General features: G+C 38.6%; 1 pseudogene across 1 annotated transcript; it reads left to right on the top strand.

Moving 5' to 3' along the window:
- Positions 1-14,549: 14,549 nt before the first annotated feature.
- LOC309497651 (baculoviral IAP repeat-containing protein 2-like) lies at positions 14,550-20,542 on the top strand (annotated as a pseudogene). Its single transcript, XR_014211784.1, has 2 exons — positions 14,550-14,856; positions 18,471-20,542. The product of XR_014211784.1 is annotated as a baculoviral IAP repeat-containing protein 2-like (transcript).
- Positions 20,543-21,379: the final 837 nt, after the last annotated feature.

The raw sequence follows: 21,379 nt of genomic DNA, 5'->3' as shown, positions 1-21,379 counted from the left end.
TTTAAAGCCAGTTTAAGGTTCTTCCACAGAGTCTATACAGGCAAAAATCATTCATTATAAATTGTCCCAAAAATATGAATATGAGAAATGAGCAATGATAATAATGAAGAAATCTCACCTGAAGCTGTTGTATTGTTCTTGTGGTTGCATTTTCATTTGCATTAAATTCATTGCAAATTGCATTCCAAGCACTCCTTTTCTTTTGCTCACTAGCAGTAGTGTGGATTTTACTTTCAATAACTGGATGGTTGGTCAAAATTTGTTTCAGTAGTGTTTTTTCATACTCACTGAAGTTTTTGGAACAAATTCTTTTTGCATCTGCCATTGCTTTGTGTCAAAATGTACACCGATAATAATGTTTTCTGGTCCATTCCAGGTTTTTATGAGCACCATCAGCCCAACGGCATGTGCTTATACTCAACTTAATCAGGCCTATCCCAGGTGTTTTCATTTAAGCTTACTTAATTTACTCCAGGACTCTGTAGTCTCAGACTAACCAAGCTTATTTTAAGCCACGTTCATGAAAGGTTATTAAATGCCCCAGTTTAACTAGTACACATTAAGGCCTACTCCTGGCTTATGCTAAGCCATGTCTGTGAAACCGGGCCATTGGGTTTTGAAGTGTAGGCCTAAGTAAATCAATATCGAGATTGATAAAAGATAGACTAGCGAGAGTTGGCACAAGCGAACTTGGCAAGAGACTAGACCAGAGTGAATGGAGTTTCCACCGTTTTTTTAAATAGGGCCTATTCACCTTCTTTCCTACATTTAGATAGGTGGGCAAATGCATTTTTGTCTCAGTGCATGGATTGTTTTAGTTTGACAGGGTCGGCGCGAGCTTAGCTTAGCTTAATGAATGGAATCCTTTGTTGCCAGCTAGCATGTCCTGAGTAAAAGTGATCAAACCACCTAAATTACTTCTTGTGGCCTGCGTATTCACAACGAGTACAAATAGCGATGCAGATTAACACTAGGCGATTTCCTAGGCAGATATTGACTTGGGACTATATTAGGGTGAAGCACAGGCGAAGCACTGCTACTTGGGCGCAGAGATATCACGCAACACATCAAGTCAATATCTGCCTAGGAAATTGCCTAGTGTTAATCTGCATTGCTATTTGTACTCGTTGTGAATACGCAGGCCACAAGAAGTAATTCGTTTAAAAAAAATATTTTTATCACTTTTAATCAGGACATGCTAGCTGGCAACAAAGGATTCCATTCATTAAGCTAAGCTCGTACCGACCCTGTCAAACTAAAACAATGCATGCACTGAGACAAAAATGCATTTGCCCACCTATCTAAATGTAGGAAAGAAGGTGAATAAGCCCTATTCCAAAAAACGGTGGAGTGTTCCTTTAAGGATTTGTTCAAAGAAATGACTGATTCTTCAGATCATATCATATCAGAAAACTGAGGCTGTATCCGTCATCCCTATAGACCAGGGGTCCCCAACCCCCGGGCCGCACAGAAAGAATAAATAACTTGCCGTATTTTCCGGACTATAAGTCGCTCCGGAGTACAAGTCGCATCAGTCAAAAATGCGCCATGAAGAAGAAAAAACATATATAGCCTAAGTCGCACTGGACTATAAGTCGCATTTATTTAGAAATGTATTTCACACAAAAAAAAAAAATGTTACAGACGGGTAGGGTTGGGAATCGTACGAAATTTTTCGGTTCCGGTTCCGCCTAACGGTTCCGGTTCCGATTCCGGTTCCATTAAAATTATTTAACAACTAATAAATAAATAGTGGTAAGAAAAATGCACAATTCTCAACTCAAACAATCCTTTTTGTGTTTATTACTTACTGTCAAATGAATTTACAGGTTGGCAATGTAAAAAAAAATCAACATATATTAAAGTATTTAGCAATTTTTGCAAAACATTTTTTTTTACAATTTTTCTGAAGGAAAATCAACATGTCTGCTTTCTCTGGGAGAATTCGGGACCTCTCCTGGCTTATTGTGTCTCCAGCAGTGGAGAATACCCTCTCTGAAGGAGTCGAAGATGCTTGGACAGACATGTATGATTCAGACAGGTGAAACAGAACAGGCAATGCCTCTCTCTTCTCCCACCACCAAACAGCAGGGTCTTCATAGGTGGGGATTGAGGACATGTCTTTGTAGAAAAGAAGTTCTCTGTCAACTCTCTCATCAACTGACAAGCCAATGCCAGTAGCATTTGGAAGCACAATCCCCTGCAGAGCTTTATCCTCCTTTTCAAACAGAACTGCTAATGGACACTTTTTTACTTTCTTGCAAGGCATTTCCTAAAAAGCAAGAAAATTTGTGTTAGTTAGTTAGTAATATGAACAATATATATCTTTGCCAACAACACCAGACAATGTATCTTTATCATTGTGAGTTTGCATTCACCTTTGAAGTGTCTTTTTCCATTTCCTGCTCTTCTGACACCTCCTTTAGAGAGAGCTTTGCATTAGAAGCAGATATTCACAGTATACATTGTTCCCTGTGTGTATGTGTGTTTGTGTGAAAGAAAACAACAATACCTTGTTTTGTGCCATTACTGCAGCCAGTTTCACCCTCTCCCAAATGTTGTCTACAAGTAGCTAATTTTTGAAGCGTGGATCCATCACTGTAGCCTCTTCAAGGAAGTGCCTGATGTCCTCATTCTTTAAGATAAAGATAATACATTCAAACAAGTAATCTGTAAATGGTACTGAAGCACTAAGCAGTAATCTGTACTTGGTATTTCATGATTATCATCATCATGAAATAACAAGTGGTATCTGGGTAGTGTATTTTACTGTCTGCAGTACCTGGTACCGCTTGGACAAATCTTCCCAAACCTTTTTCTTGATTCCAGCCACAAAGAGTGTGTCATTCTCTTGAACTTGAAAGTGTTCTTCAAGTTTCTGGAGGATAGGAAGGACTTGGCCACAGGCTGGAGTACTGTCACTCGATACACATAGAGTGGAAGTGTACATTACACTCATGAGCTTTGTAAACTCCTCTGCCTTTTTGAGGTCTTCGTCAGTGATGCGTTCCAATCTGAAATGGGCAAACATTAAATCTGGCATCTAATAAATTGTCCATTATACAATTAATCAGATTCATCACATTCATTCAAGCACGGCGCTACACCGGGGCTAGGGGGCGCTAAAGCCCCGTCAAAAATCTGTGTAGCCCCAGTTAAGCCCACGCAACCAGGGGGCAAAAGACCCGCGCTCTTAGTTCGTACCGGAGTACATCTGACCTCAACACGCAAAAATCCGGTGCAGCATCAAAGTATTTGACGAGCTGCACATGACCACATGACCACATAGCGCGTAGTTGTATGCATGCATCAAGGGATTTGTACGCTCTAATCATTGCTCTTGTATACACACTTGGTGTCTGAATTAGATAATTATATATATCAGGCCATACAATTGCTGGCCACTTCTTGTCATCCACAATCCAAAGATCGTCAGGTATTATTGTATAGGGATCCGGCAAGATCTCACCATTGCTGAGAGTAAGTTTTTTAATATAATCGCCACGGTCAGAGGTAGCCTACTAAGGCTTCCCACATAATCCATCGTCAAATCTTTGATTTACAGTAAAGTAACGTTATATGTGTGCAGAGTGCAGTCATGATATGTTGCAGGTCGTAAAGTAACGTAAACAAGGTTAACTTATATAAAAGCAAATTCGGGCTCTATAGAGGCTATTACATAACTTAGTAGATAATTCATACATGCATCACAGTATGTCCGGATTTTGATTCGTAAACAGTTGGACGTTTTACATAATGTAATATTAATATGAAACACAAACAAACAGATCCAACTCTGAAATTGCAGTTTATTATTGAGTCAACAACAAGAAATTACAAACAATGCGAAATAACGTTAATTACAATGTTCTTTTACAGAACTCGGCATAACAGATAGGCCTAGCTGTTTTTTTGCCCAGTTCATTTTTAACAGGTACGGGGTGTTTGTTTTTCTTGCTGTGACGTTGTATATTATTAATTCTATTTTTGACGTTGTGATCCGAATCATTAGACACCAGTGATGCGCGGGTCAATGTATAAATAACCCGCACCCGACCAACGTTTTCAACTAACCCGCCCGCAACTCGGACCGCAAAAAAAGAAAAAGAAAATATTGTAGATTACCCGACCCGCTTCCTGACCCGCTGGCTATGTCTATTTTGATGTTTCTGCGCAAGTTCAGCAGACAGTGTGGTTCGGGTTTGTTCCGATCAGAGCTCGTGAGCGGAGAGCGCATTTCTGAATATTACGCTCCTCTCACGGTCGCTCCCCCAACACAGAATGGCCTGTTGGTTCGAAAATATGTGGAATAAGGGAGCCTCCGACTAATTTTTTTTCTAGTCGACTAGTAGTTGTTCATTTAAGCCATTCGTGGACAAATCGCCCCTTTATATTAATTTAATTAAATAGGCTAGCCTACAGGATAATAAGCCGCACGCATAAAACTTCCCACAAAGAACCGGTTAAAGTAATGATTATGAATGTGTCTAAATTAGCAAGGAGACATTTAATTGTTTAGTAATAAACTGGTGTTCTCTGTGTCGCTGCAAAGATGAAGTTGACGATGCGGACTCGCCATGAACGCCAGAGAAATGCACATTTCATTTGGATTACATAATCAGAGAGTAGCCTATTTATTTTGGTTTGAACATTTTCGTTTAAAAGTAGACATTTCAAACTTTCTGTAATATATAGCCTATATTTCTCAAATCTGTGAGGCACAAGCTGAGTTTCGGCGCCCTCCGGTTCACGTGCAATGCAAGGCTCCTTATTACATTGTCTGCTATATATTTGATTCTTATTCATTAAATACGGGCAATTGATTGATAAAACATTGATCAAAATTAAGATACAATTTATACAAAACGAAAATCTTTTAAAAAGAGTTTTCTATAAAACAAAACTTAATGAAGTGGTCAAAATCATGTTTTACCAAAAACAGCGCCGTTGCTAGGAGGGCGCCAGCGCCTCTGCCTTTCAGCGCCTCTGCCTCGCGAGTGGATGATAGCCCTGAAGACGCCTAGCAATGATATACCTTTAGTGGTAGTATACCTTTAGTTAAGCTATACCTTAAGAGTCTTTGTAGCGCGCTAAGAGACAATGTTATCGGAAAATGCAGCCCAGGTATGATGCGTAATGGAGATTCCAAAGCTCTCTTCTTTGGTCAGAACCATGGAGAGCGATCGCGGATAGGTCTGTCCTATGCACCGAAACTTTTAATAATGTAACAAAATATTTAAAGAGTATCAAGCTATTAAAATCTATATTATGTATACGCACAGTTAATATAACAGTAGCCTATATTAGTCAATATTTTTTAAGCAGTTAAGCAGTGATTGGATAACGTTTTTTATTTTTTTATTTAACGTTTTTTATTTTAGGCTTAGTTATTTTGTTGACTATTCTTTGGCCAAATCCAGTTAAAGTGCTGTGTATCATAGCTGCTTTTATTGAAAAAACGAGAACCTCTATATTATAGAGTAACTTAAGTAATGAAAATCAATTGTTTTCTTAGCACCCCCACGTATCGGTCCAGCTCCCCATTAGCACCAGTAGAGAAAAAATCCTGGCGCCGTGCCTGCATTCATTCCTTCTACCTGTCCCTCTCCATTGAGCCTCTCAGCCTTGGGTCCATGGAAGCTGCTTGGATGGCAGGATATTGCTCAAGAAATCTGTCTATCATTAGTCTATGAGTCTGTCTATCAACCCCTTCCGAGTTCTGACGTTTAAGATTACTGTATGCTGTGGCAGATCTGAAAAGCAATTAATAAAACTTAATTAATAAAATAATAATAAAATAAAACTTACTAAGGAGATGTTGCTTCTCTTGCAAAACAGTCTTGGCCATTGAAGATCTCTTCAGCCATACAATGACACTTCTGATACGTGCACACCATCGAGAAACAGAGTCAATTGAATAGATTTTCTATGCAGCAATGTTCAGTGTATGTGCAAAGCATGCCATTTTTATAAGCTGGAGTCTACTGACAGCTACATTCATGTTTGCAGCATTGTCCTCTGTGACTGCAACTATTTTCTCCCTAACTCCAAACTCTTCCAAAATTGTCTCTATTTCTTGGGCAACATTAGGACCTTTCTGAATGTCATAGACTGCTTTACTTTTTAGGACTGTTTGTTTCATTTTCCCCTCACTAACAAAATGTAGTGTGACTGTAATGTAGTGGTCCTGTGTAATGCTGGTCCATCCATCACTTGTAATTGCTGCACTGTGGATGTTTTTCAGAGCATCAATTACATTCTGCTTTTCAGTGTACCAAGTGTACCAAGCAGGAATAAGCTGGTTGGCTAAACAGTCCCTAGTGGGTGGGTGGTATTTGGGATTTAAGACACTTGGTCATCTCCCTAAAAAGAAGAAAAAGTAGAAATTAAATATTAAAATTAAATATTATGTTTAAATGAACACCAAACCATTTAAATGAAGACATTTTTATACATTTTCTCTCTCTGTCTCTGCATAAAACCTAGTTATAAATTATATTTGAGTTATTTTTATAGTATATTAATTTACAAGTTATAAGTAGTAATTCAGTTAACTTTATAATAGATGGTAGTTCATCTGCATGCATGTGCCCAAACACTTACTCAATGGTGGAAAAAGGATGTAAACCTTTCACTATAAACCGTGTAACAGCCCTGTGGCACTCATTTATTCTCTTTGTCGTCATTTTTCCTTTACTCACTAAAGTAAACGGAGTTAGTGTCTGACGTTCCAGGGGTCTCATTGTGCGTACGCACAAAACGGGGCTGGAAAGGTACGTACGCCAGTTCCCACGCAAAGGTTGTGATCTATAAAAAACAAACTTGACGGGAGAATGTGCGCACCTTTAAGCAAACTTTGAGCCGTGCGTACGCACATTCTGGAGACAAAGGGAATTGGCGACACAGATAGTGAGGTCGTGAACTGAAGTTAGATTGTAGAAAATAAATGTGAGAAGAACGATTATAAGAATTAATGACATTTAATTTTCACACCATTTCATACGTTATATCCACATTATCATGAAGATTAAATCCAACAGTGTTATTTGTGCCTATTGTTTTAGGGTATATACATCTAGTAAAATCCAAACGTAATTCAAAATGTATAAAAAAAAATAAAAATAATAATCAGCGCTGCCTTACAGTCACATTGTCCACAACGGGAGCGCAGGAGGACATGGCGCGACTACATGTGATACAGAATAGCATGAAATACCCTTTTATTAGAGAACTGCAGAACACAGTGTAAAAGGGAAATATTTTCCTTAAAGCAACACTATGTATCTTTTCAACCTTCATAATATATTTCCAAGATCCTTGTGATGGTAAATCGACTTAATATAGGTTGAATGACACGTCTGCCATAGCCTGACAGGGTCTGTATTGCTTTTACTGGCACTATGTAACTTCGGGGTTCGGGTAGTAACAAGAGCACAAAAAGAACTACAAAATTCGACTGCTTTACGGCATACGTCACTTCCGCCACCACTTCGTCAAATTTGGACGTGAGAGGCCAACCAGCGTTTGTTTTCGGCTTTCGTGCATATGTTTTTGTCATGGGGGCTGTTTACACCTGGCCACTTTATGCGTTTTCTCAGATCGTGAAAAGTCCAGGTTTAAATGCCCTCCCGAAACGCATTTGAGACGGATTTGAATCCGATCCCTCAAACCACTTCAGGAGGAGATCTGAGACACATTGCAGACGAAACTGGACAAGTGTAAATGCATATGGTTGTTGAAACCACATATGTAAATTGTACTCCTCCCAAAAATGCTAAAAATAAATAAATAAATAAAAGTGTGAGAGCGTGTTATAGGTTATATGTTATATCCAGATATGACGACGCGCTGGAACCTATTTTTTTTACAGTCAATGGCTGGAACACGCATCACCGCAGATGAGCAACTGCATCAAGCCAACGTGCAAACTATCGCAAATCAAGTGAAAGTAAGTCGCAGACGCTTAACACACAATCTTCATCATTAAAAGTAAAGAAACGAAATTATCTTACCAGGCTTACTGCTCTCTCTTATTGCGGTGACGTGCACTCCATTAAATCTGCATTTAGCGTGAGAATTGAAGATCGAATTTAAATCTGTTTCGCAAAAATACATTTATGTGACCAGGTGTAAATGGAATCGTTTTGATAAATCAGATAGCTATGCCTCACGAATTAGTTTGCCAGCTGAACTCAGGTGTTGTGAGGTGTATTTATCACGTAGTCCTGAGGGATATCAGACGACGCTGTTGACGTTGATTCCTGCGATTATCATGAGAACAGCTTTCAATATCTCACATAATTATCAGGACATAAATAAGCCTAACGTAGAGGTTGTATAGTGTAAACGAGCACAATTTGCAAACTATTATGATAAATTGCAATAATCATGTCTAATGACATCATAACGGCCAATGTTATGAAATAATGCGACGTACATTTAACTTAATTGATGTTATCTAGCATTTTGTAATGTTTACATTCCAATAAAAACAACACAAATTAAATTATACAGTAGGCCTAGACTATAGACTATTTACTGCAATCATGTAAAAACGTTATAATATAGGCTAATATATTTACGACAGTGCAAGTATTCCACAGCGACTCTAGGGGTCGCTGTTTGACAAAAACACAATTTCTACTTAGTGTGGCTTTAATGTACATATATCATAAAATGTCAAAGTCTGCAAATACAGTCATGAAGCACAATCGCTACTCATCATCGGTCCTAACTATTATGGTGTTCATTACAAAACCATCAAGAAGCATGTGTTCACTATAACATTTTCGTCTTAAATTTTCGCCCACAAATTAGTTATGTGATTTTGTCAAGGTGTTAACGATCAGTCTATTTGCTAGAAATATATAAATCCTCCGGTGACCCGGATATGTAATGCTTCATGATGGCACTGCTGGCACTGTTGGAGGATTACGCCAATGGCAGAATAAGGCTGGACTCACATATCGCGTCTTTTGCGCGCTCAAGTTCATTATTTCAAATGTAGGCGCGCGGTATGCGCGCTCATAATGGAAGCGACGCGGTCGCGGTGCGACGCGCTCATTTTTTCCATGCGCGTCCGCGCCGCATCGAGATAAAAACATCTCAACTTTTCAGAATGCCGCAAGCGCACCGTAGGTCACGTGACAAGAACCTAACACTGTAAACTGCTGCACTAGTTACTAAAAAATATTTTTACTAAAAATATTAATGCTCACAACTGATTCATTGTTAAATCCATCATTGTTTATACAGAATTGTTCTATATTCTATATATAAATGTGTATGTGTTTGCTATTTCTGGCGTTTTATGACCACTTCAGTTATAGTCTAACCTCAGACAAATGCAGATCCGTTGCGCAGGAGAGATGGTTTCACGGCAAAAGCTCTGTTTACTGATGCTTGTGCCAACTTTTCTTAAAATATAATCAAATTGGTCCTGGTCCACTCTGAAATAGGCTTTGAACCGTTCATTGTCCAGGCGGAGCTCCTGGATCAGCTGGTGAAATTCCCCATGTTTTTTGCGTTGTTGGAGTATCGGGTGCACCCACACACTGCGGCGTTTTTTACTTTTCTTAGAAAATAAATCTTGTAACAGAGGGTTTCTGTGGTGGAAATCCATTTCTGAAATTTCCTTGCTGTAACGGAGAGCGCAGCTGATTGCTTAGCAACGATAGACGCCTCCGGAGCGCAACCGCGTCCTAGCGCTTTTGAAAAAGGAGAACGCGACGCGCCTGGCGTTTTCTACGCGTTTTTAGGCGCGATATGTGAGTCCAGCCTAAGGAGAGAACGAGTTTTCAGGGACCATGATGATTTCCTGGCCCATGATGATGACTGGCTAATAAGCCGATTTAGATTCCCTAGAGCTGTGCTCTTGGATCTATGTGCTGAATTGGGTCCAGTATTAGAGAGGGCAATACGCCGGAACCATGCCATCCCAGTCCAAATACAAGTCCTCACCACTCTGGGGTTCTTGGCAACCGGCTGTTTCCAGTGGGAATTGGCAGACAGGTAAATTATTTATATAAAAAAAAACTATAAGTAATCCTCAAATTTGTCTCTAAGACCTTTTTGTATATAAAATAATTCTATTGGAATCTATCATCTCACCCTATAGGTCTGGTATATCACAGCCGTCCCTGAGTGCCATAATATCTGTCGTTTTGAATGGTATACTTAATATGGTTAGTCGATACATCAGGTTCCCCTACACTGTGCGAGAACAGGCCAAAATTAAAATGCAATTTGCAGCAATGTCTGGTTTCCCAAATGTAATCGGCGCAATTGACTGCACTCATGTTGCTATAAGGGCACCATCTGAAAATGAATTTGCTTATGTTAATAGAAAGCATGTGCATTCTATTAATGTGCAAATCATATGTGACTCCAACATGACCCTCACAAACATTGTGGCACGCTGGCCTGGTTCAACACATGATTCCTTTATCTTGACACATAGCAGTGTAGGGAACAGACTAAATGCAGGTGCAGTACGTGATGGCTGGCTTCTTGGTGAGTTTAACAATATTAAAAAGTAGAAACTGTAACAATTTTGTTTTTAATATAATTATAACCTGCAGGCGACAGTGGCTACCCCCTGGGACGCTGGCTCCTCACCCCATTTTTAAACCCGCAGAGCGCAGAGGAAACTCATTATAACGAGGTCCACTCTCATGCCCGCGCAGTTGTGGAGCGTGCCATCGGCATCCCGAAATGCAGATGGCGTGCTCTGGATGCCTCAGGTGGCAGACTTTTATACCATCCAGCAAAAGTGTGCAAGATTGTCAGGGCGTGTGGTGTTTTGCACAATTTAGCACTGAGGAACGGTATTAGAGAGAATAGAGGGCACCTTCCATCAAAAAACTGACAGGTTTATTGCTTTATTGCCCGCAAAGCCACGCCCCTTTTGACCATGGGAATTTCCCACGCTAGCTCCTCCCACTTATGGGCTGTACAGTACACCGTGGGAAAATCGGACTTGTGCCACGCCTCCTTGTGGGTTGAACACCTGAACCGTGGGAAAATTTCCCACGCTCAGTAGTTCTAAACGATATAAACTTTTTAAGAAATGTACAATAAAGACATAGTCAGAGTGTGAGATCAGTGTTTTTTATTTATTAAAGAAGACAGATGTACATTCATCACTTTTAAAACATCAATGAAATAAGTTACAATTACATTTTTCTCTAGAAAGAGTTATTAAAAAATGAGTTAGTGTTATTTCAAGATGTTAAAACATTAAAAAAAGTTAAGAGTTTTTAATTGACAGAAAAGATAATTTTTTAAAAATGTTGATTTGTAAAACTGTTACATAAAACACAAACTAGTTTAAAAAGTCTTACGTTTTTACATACCATTCGTTAAAGGAGTTTAAAAGATATATAAGTGTTTCCTTGTGCAGGAGCAGTGTAAAGAATGTCCATTCAGTCCAGAGGTCTGACAGGATTGACATTTTCTGAAGGTTACAGAGAGACACACGCAAGCTCCACCCCTACCCCCGCTCACAACAGATGTCACCATGGGAAAAAACAACAGTGTCTTTCAGCTCCCAAATAGAAAATGCGACCGGTCACTTCAGTGTCCGAACTTAAAAGACAACAGAAAGAGTGTGCAACGGCCAGAAGAGACCACACCCCTAACACGCCCCTCACAAAGCTCATAGGCTGTGTAAAATTAAGACACACCTCTCAGATGTCATTGGATGACACAAATGACATCACTCATGGGAATCCCCCTCCCAAAGTCTGACAGTTAGAGTTTAAAAAGGAGCGCAAACTTGAAGTGAAATACTACTTGTGGTTTTATTCAAGTAGAACACTATGGCTACGTCAGACCCCAAAACACCTGAAAGAAACATTGATGAAGCTATGGAGGATTTGACCTTAGTGCCGCGGAATAAACATGGACCCTGTTTAACACGATTTCTCCATGAGCCGGCGGAGCGCAAGTGAAATAGCCTACTTTTCACTTGTCTGGAGGACGTGCGTGTAGGCTACATATGATTTTGACAAAAACAATCGTGAAGTCAGATTGGTTAATGGATAACGGATGAGCGATTCACAACGAATACAACAGAGGATCCCAATTTTTTTTTATGGAAAGGGATTGGATTTTATTTTATACAGGAGTATGGAGAGATTTGAAAGATGATGGGAGTGAACCGGTTTTCATAGCAGAGTGGGCTGGATTAACCACGGCTACAAGAAACCCGACTTCTCGCGGATTATATAAAAAAAACACCCAGAGGATTACGTTTACATACTTTTTTGGAATGGATGTACCCGAATGTTCGTGACCTATTTCTGAGGATGAGCATTTAAAATAGCCTACTACGATTTGAAATTCATGTTTCAATTGAAGGTTTACATGTGTTGGAACAGATTTGTTCTAAAATCAGCTTTTTTCAAAAAAGCTTTTTTTTAAATGGAGCACGCATTTGGATCTGTTGATGGATATACGCACCAATAGGATTACCGGCTGTAACGAATGGATACCCACAGAAAAGCATCGATTGGCTGAATACATTTTGTGATTATTTAATCCTTTCTATGTAAAGTACTTTGAATTGCCAGTGTATAAAATGTGCTATATTAATAAACTTGCTATGCCTTGCTTCGCCTATGTCACAGGAGAAATTATATTTAATTTACAACTCTATGCTCTCATCCAGGCTAGAATTGGCTCACACTCACACAAACACCCACCCCACCCCACCACTTTTGGACTGAGCCCTCCAACGTGGGGGAATTCCCACGGTCCACATTTAAAGTTGTACTTTTCACAATCACATACAAAAAAGACATTAAAACAATGTTTATCACTAAAATACAAAGGGTGGTAAACACACATTTGTAAAATGTTAAAAAAGTTTGAATTGCAAATATGTTCTAGAATTAAAACATCTAAAACAACATGTATTAAAATTATATCAAGCAAATACTTCTATTTTCTAACATACATTTGAAGAAAAGTTGTACTTTCGCAATTACATAGTGTTTAAAGGCATTAAAACGTTGTATAAATTGAAAATACACGTATTTAGCGTTCATACATTTGTAAAATGTTAAAACGTTAAAAACGATGTGCTTTAAACTTTTTCAAAAGTGAAGCAATGTATTGGGTAACAGATCAGCGAGTTGTTTTTAATTAAAGAAAAGTTTAGTATTCGTACATTTTACAACATTATCTGAAAAAAGTTAGAATGTGGTCCTTCACATACAGATTTAAAAAACCGTTCAAAACAACATCAACTAAAATACAATATGCTACTAAAGTTTAGTTTTAAGTTCCGTATGTGTGAAGCCGAGTCTCCACCCACCTAACACTACATTTATTTATAATTACACTAACATTTATAAAATAATAGTTGTTTAAAAAAAGTTAACAAATATTCACTAAGTAGGCTAGTGCTTTTTGTCCCTTTCTGCTATCATAGTTTTTCAAGATGGTGGAACGACATAGAAGCCTCCATGGACTTACCCGCCATGTAAATAAAGATAAGAAATGTTTCGCTTACGAGGATAAATCAGATTATTGGCAGAGGTCATTTTACACCAGTGAGGACATATTTTATGAATACAGGCAAATTTCATATGTTTAAATGACAAAATGCCATTTTTTCAACCGAGCGAATCTGCACAGGCCTTCAGAAGTCATAACTTCAGTGGTCAACGGTTTAGGCCAGTTGGCAAATGTGTAAAAATCAAATACTGTATTACACTTTTCAAAGGATAATCTAGCTTTAAAGTTAGAATAAAAAGTAAAAAAACCAAACATATCTTCATACCTGTTGTGTTCTGACACAAGGCCATTAACTTGTTATTTTTGTTTTATAAATGTATTTTGCTTATTTCTACAAATATAAACCTGATAAATATGGACTTAATACACGATTAAACAAGATAATCATGCTACCAAATACGTTTTTAAGAAAAAACTGTGTTTTAAAATACAACTAAACCATGATAACAGATGACAGTCCTACATAAATGCATGTGTTCGAGAAATCTAATATTGGCGTAATCTTTGCGAGGTCCCACTCACAACGCACAACGTTGTGTTGGGTGATCCAGGCATACCTTTACTAAAATAAAATATTATGGAAGTCATTTTTAAACTGTAATTATACCATATTTTATATATTAATATTATGGCTTCATGATGATTTAAAGTTTTTTTGTCTGTTTGATCTGTTTACTTTGGTAAAACCTAAATTCTAGAGGTCAACTGGGTTAAAAGTAAATGCATCATCATGAGCCATTTAAAACAAATACAGAAAAGCCACTATAGTGATCAGTTTTAGCGTTTGAATTGACATTTTACATATTATGCTGTTTACATCTTGTTTTTGTACAGTTTTTGCAAAAAGTATATAGTCACAGAGCGTGGTCGAACATGTTCATATAGGAATGTATGAAAAACATGAACAAATATTGCATAAAGAGAATTAAATGACGGCCCTTCTAGTATGAGAGTGTTTAAAACTAAACAAACATCTTTCTGCTATGTCTATGAAACATGGACGTGAAAGATGAGTATTACACTTCAAACTCGTCTAACTATTACACTTATTTTGTTATTATTACACGATTATTTTGTGTGTGTCACTAAACAACATGGTTAAGCTAATGAATTACAGTTGATACGTGGTATTTTTACGTGAAAGGAGGGAAAGGAATATTTAACATAAAAATAAAAATATTTTAACATATCGTCAATTTCAATTGCTAGATAAATCATCTAACAATCAACAGTTATATGTGAAACAATTAGAGTTGGTTAGAATTAGTCGCATTAGAGTTGGATTCTTGTTTATATTGAACATTGTTATTGTACCGCATGTTTAACAGCGCTATTGTTGTCGGCCTCATCAAAGTTCACACAGTTTTCACCGGAGCATACCGACTCTGAAACAAGACCAAATATTAGCACGTAACATTTTGGACACCTTTGTTTTTAGGCATCTTTGCATTTCTTCTGAAACACCCTGTTTTGAAATTGTTTAACAATTTTTAACATCACTAGCGTAACACTTATCGTATTGTCGGGTGTGATTGTAATGTTTTGTATGGCGTTTTATTTACACTTTCCCCCGGATATCTGTATCCTACAGTTAGCTGTAATGTTAGTGAACTCTTGGTCTTCTCTTTGTTCATATGCGACAGTATTCACATGAATTGACTTGATTTGATAAAATTATGGTTTAAACCATCATCTTCACGTGAGACATTTACATTATATTTTTATACCGTTCTAGTTTTTAAATAGCGCTAAAATGTATATTTTACATTTTAACCCTTTATGCGGATATAGAATGCCGCACAAGGTTCTCTGACATATCTTATCGTGTAAAACATCTATGTAGATCTAGCTATGTTTTTAAAAATACCGCGAAACAAAGACAAGGACACATCTTTCTATAAGCGACCCTCAAAATCTGTGCATACAACTAAACACATGTATGTGTAGCCTACAATGATTTATCAGAAAATTACTTTTGTTTGAAGAAAAACTTAAAATCAGCTGGTCCTTGATAACTATTGAAGCTATAGGCCTTATTCGCAAACACCGGAAGTAGCTAACCGCGGCCATATTGTTGACATGACATCTGTCCTACCCCTAGCCGCACGCAGATTTGAGTTGAGGGGAGCAGTAGCCTAATGGCTTCATCTCATCTGTATCAAGAGAAGATAAGCTTGATTGGTGTGGACCCATATCAAATAGACCCAATAGCCTTAAGTAAAGATCCGTCCTTATTGCCAGCCGTAACTTATCCGGATATTTATCAGAGCTGCCAACTCTCACGCATTCACCGTGAAACACGCAATTGACACTTTTCACACGAAGCAAAGAGGACACGGAGACCGACAGACTAGACAGAGCAGTTACTTATGATATAAAAAATCTCAGCTCTCAGGTTCTGTCACTTTTATTACGAAATTCAAACAATAAATACCGTTTTGGCGCTTGTAAATGTGACGCGACAGACCCCTAGCGGCACGAGAACCGATCATCTCTACTAGCTAATAGTAAATAAACACGAATGAACACTGTTGAAAGATACAGTACAACTTACCGAAATGTATATTCCTCATACATAATATCAACCAATCAATCAAACAAACAAAGGGGTCAATAAAAGCTGGAGAACAATTATGTTACATAACATTTACCTCAGGAAAGCCATTTGATGACCATAATATAGGCTATAGCACATTAGTTGGCTAGAAAAAAAGAGCTATAGAGAGTATTTTGCTAAATATGTGTACTATATTACATATTTATTATATTTTTACTTATATCATTAAATAAAGCTATTATAATAAAATAAAAAAAACGCATTATCTCTGTATGTTTACAGCATTAGGTGAGTTGTTTTTTTCTTGAGAAAAATGAATGCCTATCTTGTGTAGCCTACCTAATATTTATCCAAATGAGTCAATATTAAATCAAGCCACAAGTCTCTCATGCGCTGGCTCAACTCCTCTGTCTCCTTCCCTTCACGTTGTCTGACAGTCGGTATCGCATAAAACGTTTTAATTTTAACTCAATACATTTGAATGCGCCAAAGGTCTATAAACTTTAACATCTTAATAGTTGGTAAAATGAACTTAAAGCCTAGGCAAAATGAAATACATTCTAACTACTTTCTACATGCTTGTTACAGAACTTATGGCGTACAATTCACCCATGCATATGTTTAAAAATATATGTATATTTATATATATATTAATATTTTGGTGTAATTATAGACATCTCTCCTGTGGCATATGCATAACTTCTCCATGACGCTACTTCTGATTCAATGTGGCATTATATGTAATCCTATACAGCTGTTTACGGCGTCATGATGACAACAACCCCTCCAGCGGGGTGGGGTGAGCTGTTGTCCTGATCAATATTTCAGGACTTCGCACACAACCCCGTTTTGCCGGTCTATCATTTTCTTCACTACTTCAATGTATACTCGAAAGTATAATGTTGAAATAAAAAAATTAAAATTAAAAAAAATATTAAATAAAACAAATTTCAAACATTTCTGTTGTGTTAATGTCTGAGCTCATAAAAATAGTATTATAATAGTATCAGAGCATATGAGCGGAGTGGAGCGGTGAGAATCTCCGCTCATCGCTCACGGAACTGTTCACCCCTCCCCTCCCCCGCTCAAAGCTACATCAGGCCGCTCCGCTCATTTTCGCTCAGCGCTCAACGCAGTTTGCTTCGCGCTCCACTCAAATCGCCCCCCACTCGCTCCAAAAAAGGAAAGAAATCTACATGTATATCACTTGTAGCGGTCCCCAACCTTTTTTGCGTCACGGACCGGTTTAATATCAGACAATATTTTCACGGACCGGCCAAGGTGTGGCGGATAAATACAACAAAATAAAATGATACGAACGGCATAAAAAATGGGGTATTTTTTTTTAAATAGCCTATAATAATAAACGTGAATCCAATATGTGTAGGCCATACTAGCAACTTTATTAGCAGCGTCCTCTAACATCGCGCCTAAAGACAACTGAGAAAGTCTGAACACAAACAAAATGCCCCCAAAAGAAAAAAATCTCCATGTTTTCGGTGCTGATGCGTTCATGTAACATAAGGGTGGCGCTGTCAATAACGCACCTAAAAGCTGTCACAACGAACCGGCAAAATTAATGATTATGTATATGTAAAATATAGCAGGAGACATTTTAATTGTTTACTAATAAACAATTTTTTTTTATGTCTGTGTCGGCTGGAAAGATGCTGACGGATTACATAAGAGAGCAGTCTGTTTTCATTCGTTTTGAATTGTTCTGTTTAAAAGTAGACATTTCAGGCTTTATATATATGTCTCAGGTCTGAGTTTCGGTTCATTTATGAGACAAACTCCAGGTTCACCCGCCGGCGCCTTCGTGTCGTGATTATCTATTTTCTAATATATTTACTTATTTATTAAATCCAGAAAATTGGTTGATGAAACACTGATCAAAATTAAGATACAATTAATACAAAACGAAATTAAATTTAAAGACAGGCTTTGTGCTTTCTGTTTGAGGTCTCAGTGAAAGTTTTAAAGCAGTCGTTTAGTGCCGCTGTCAGAGCGCTCACGTCCGTAACGGAGAACTGTCCCATCTGTAACATTTTTTTTTTTTTTTTTTTGTGAAATAAATTTCTAAATAAATGCGACTTATAGTCCAGTGCGACTTAGGCTATGACTATATATGTTTTTTCTTCTTCATGGCGCATTTTTTGACTGATGCGTGGCGTGAGCGGAGCGGAATTGGAGCGGGAAATAGGGCGACGCTCCGTCCTTTTGAAATTGCCGCTCTGCGCTCTGTCCAAGATCCGCCCGCTCGCGCTCCCCGCTCGCTCCCGCTCCACTCCGCTCACATGCTCTGAATAGTATACATAATAATAATATTTAGAATAATTAAAAATACTACATGATTTAAAAGATTAAATATTTCAGAGATCCTTGTAAAGAGTTGCGGAATGTTTTCTACATTTTAATTACTGTATTCCCGAGGTGGCAACCATTTCCATACCATGCCTGGATGCGCTGTGCCACGGACCACAGAGGCACATCGCGTCTCTGAAATATGTGTGGTGATTTTTCAAATGATACAACTAATTTGCCCACTGTGTACAGAACAGAACAGAAGAAAGGACATTTTGTAGTGTTGAACAAAATTCGATTTTGTTCTTAGCATCGGTTCCTGCATCACAGAGAGAGGAAGCACATACCCCCTACGTCGACCTTCTATCTGTTCAGGAGTTCATAAAATGTTTTTAATAAGATTATGTGTTCTGTCATGGATGACTAGACACTAGTCATGGGATGTCCAGCAGAGAGAAGGGCTTGAGTGGACACGCCCTGTGGTCACATTTTTACCCCCCACCGCAAACCTCCTGTCGTCCTATCACTCTGCCTTTTCCCCGCCATCCTACAGCTTTCCGCCCCTGCGACACCCGTAACATCGACCACCACGGCATCCGTTTCAGGCCAAACGGAGGAGCAGGAGGGGTTACTTAAACCTGGGCCTCCAGTCCCATTTCCTCCCGTGGAGTTGAGGATATGTCTCACCAGCAACCTTTGGCTTGTCACAATCCTGGCATGCGTCGGGAACAGGAACGGCTTGACACCTTTCAGAATTGGCCTCTTGCTACAGTAACTCCAGCCGAGCTTGCCAAAAGTGGTTTCTACTACCTTGGTCAGGGCGACAGAGTGGCTTGCTTCAGTTGTGGAGGCCAGCTTAGCAACTGGGAACCGGGAGATTGGGCAGTATCAGAGCACCAGAGGCATTACCCCAACTGCCGCTTCGTTCGAGGTGACCGTGCAGATAATGTACCTTTATCTGGTGGCGGCCTTTCCAATGGATCTAACTCGGCAATGCAACAGTGTGAAGAAAGGTTGCTCACATTTGTCAACTGGCCCTCAAGAATAACTGTTCGACCAGACCAATTGGCTAAGGCTGGTTTTTACTATGTTGGTGAAGTGCTTTTGTTGTGATGGTGGACTCAGATGTTGGGAGTCTGGTGATGATCCATGGGTAGAACATGCCAAGTGGTTTCCAAGATGTGAATACCTGTTGCAAGAAAAGGGCCAAGAGTTTGTTCATCAGATTCAAGCAAGATTTCCAAGACTATTTGAACAGCTATTGACTAATGGAGACAGCAACTCAAGAGAATTTGTTGATCCAGCTGTTGTACACCCGGGTCCTGGAGAAGACCGTTCAGAAGATGCAGTGATGATGAACAATCCTGTGGTGAAGTCTGCTTTAGAGATGGGATTTGAGCGTGGCCTGGTGAAGCAAACCGTTCAAAGCAAAATTCTCGCAAGTGGAGAAAATGACAAAACCGTTCAAGAGTTGGTGTCTGATTTACTAAGTGCAGAAGATGAGAAGAGAGAGGAGGAGCGAGAGCTTCTTGCTGAGGAAATGGCATCAGATGGTTTTACTTTTCTTAAGAAACATCAACTTGTCATGTCACAGCAGCTAAAAAGTGTGCAGAGCTTAATGGACCATCTTCTAGAGGAGAACATCATCTCACAGAAAGAGTATGACATTATTCGTAACTGCTCTACAGTCAAGCAGCAGACAGGGCAGCTCATTGATTTAGTCCTGTCCAAAATAAATGCAGCAGCAGAGGTCTTCCGCAACTGGATCAAGAAGAATGATGTCTGCCTGCTGAGAGAACTGATGGCCCAGACAAATGAAGCTGCATCACCGAGTCAAGATCTTTCAGACTTGCCTATGGAGGAACGGTTAAGAAGTCTTCAAGAGGAGCGCACATGCAAAGTTTGCATGGATAAGGAAGTGAACATTGTCTTCATCCCCTGTGGTCACCTAGTTGTGTGCAAAGAATGTGCGCCTTCTCTGCGCAAGTGCCCCATATGTAGAGGATTGGTCAAAGGCGCTGTCCGTACTTTCCTATCATAAAGTGAAGATATTTATCATCCAAGTAACAACAGTTTTTGGATGTGCAAATTTACACCAACTCTAATTGTTTCACATATAACTGTTGATTGTTAGATGATTTACCTAGCAATTGAAATTGACGATAGGTTAAAATATTTTTATTTTTATTTTTATATGTTAAATATTCCTTTCCCTCCTTTCACGTAAAAATACCACGTAGCCACTGTAATTCATTAGCTTAACCATGTTGTTTAGTGACACACACAAAATAACTGTGTAATAATAACAAAATAAGTGTAATAGTTAGACGAGTTTGAAGTGTAATACTCATCTTTCACGTCCATGTTTCATAGACATAGCAGAAAGATGTTCTAAAATAAATATGATTTGATTAGTCTTAAACACTCTCATACTAGAAGGACCGTCATTTAATTCTCTTTATGCAATATTTACATTTACATTTACATTTAGTCATTTAGCAGACGCCTTTATCCAAAGCGACTTACAAATTAGGACTAAATTCAGCGAGTCATCATAAAGAGGCAAAAGCAACAACAACGCAAGAAGTGCTCAAAATACAAAGTTCAGGTATTATTCAGAGTAGCATAAGCCTGATAAGTGATGTTTCGAAGGGAAAGGAATTTTTTCTATTTTTTTTTTTTTTTCTATGAGGTTAAGTGCTCACGGAAGAGATTGGTTTTCAGCTGTCTTTTGAATGTTGTCAGGGATTCTGCATTCCAGATGAGGGTGGGGCATGATATTTGTTCATGTTTTTCATACATTCCTATATGAACATGTTCGACCACGCTCTGAGACTATATACTTTTTGCAAAAACTGTACAAAAACAAGATGTAAACAGCGTAATATGTAAAATGTCAATTCAAACGCTAAAACTGATCCCTATAGTGGCTTTTCTGTATTTGTTTTAAATGGCTCATGATGATGCATTTACTTTTAACCCAGTTGACCTCTAGAA

Source organism: Leuciscus leuciscus (genome assembly GCF_965113295.1).
Source record: "Leuciscus leuciscus genome assembly, chromosome: 4".
NCBI lineage: Eukaryota > Metazoa > Chordata > Actinopteri > Cypriniformes > Leuciscidae > Leuciscus > Leuciscus leuciscus.
Note: the sequence above shows the minus strand (reverse complement) of the source record. Positions and strands in the feature narration are given on the sequence as shown.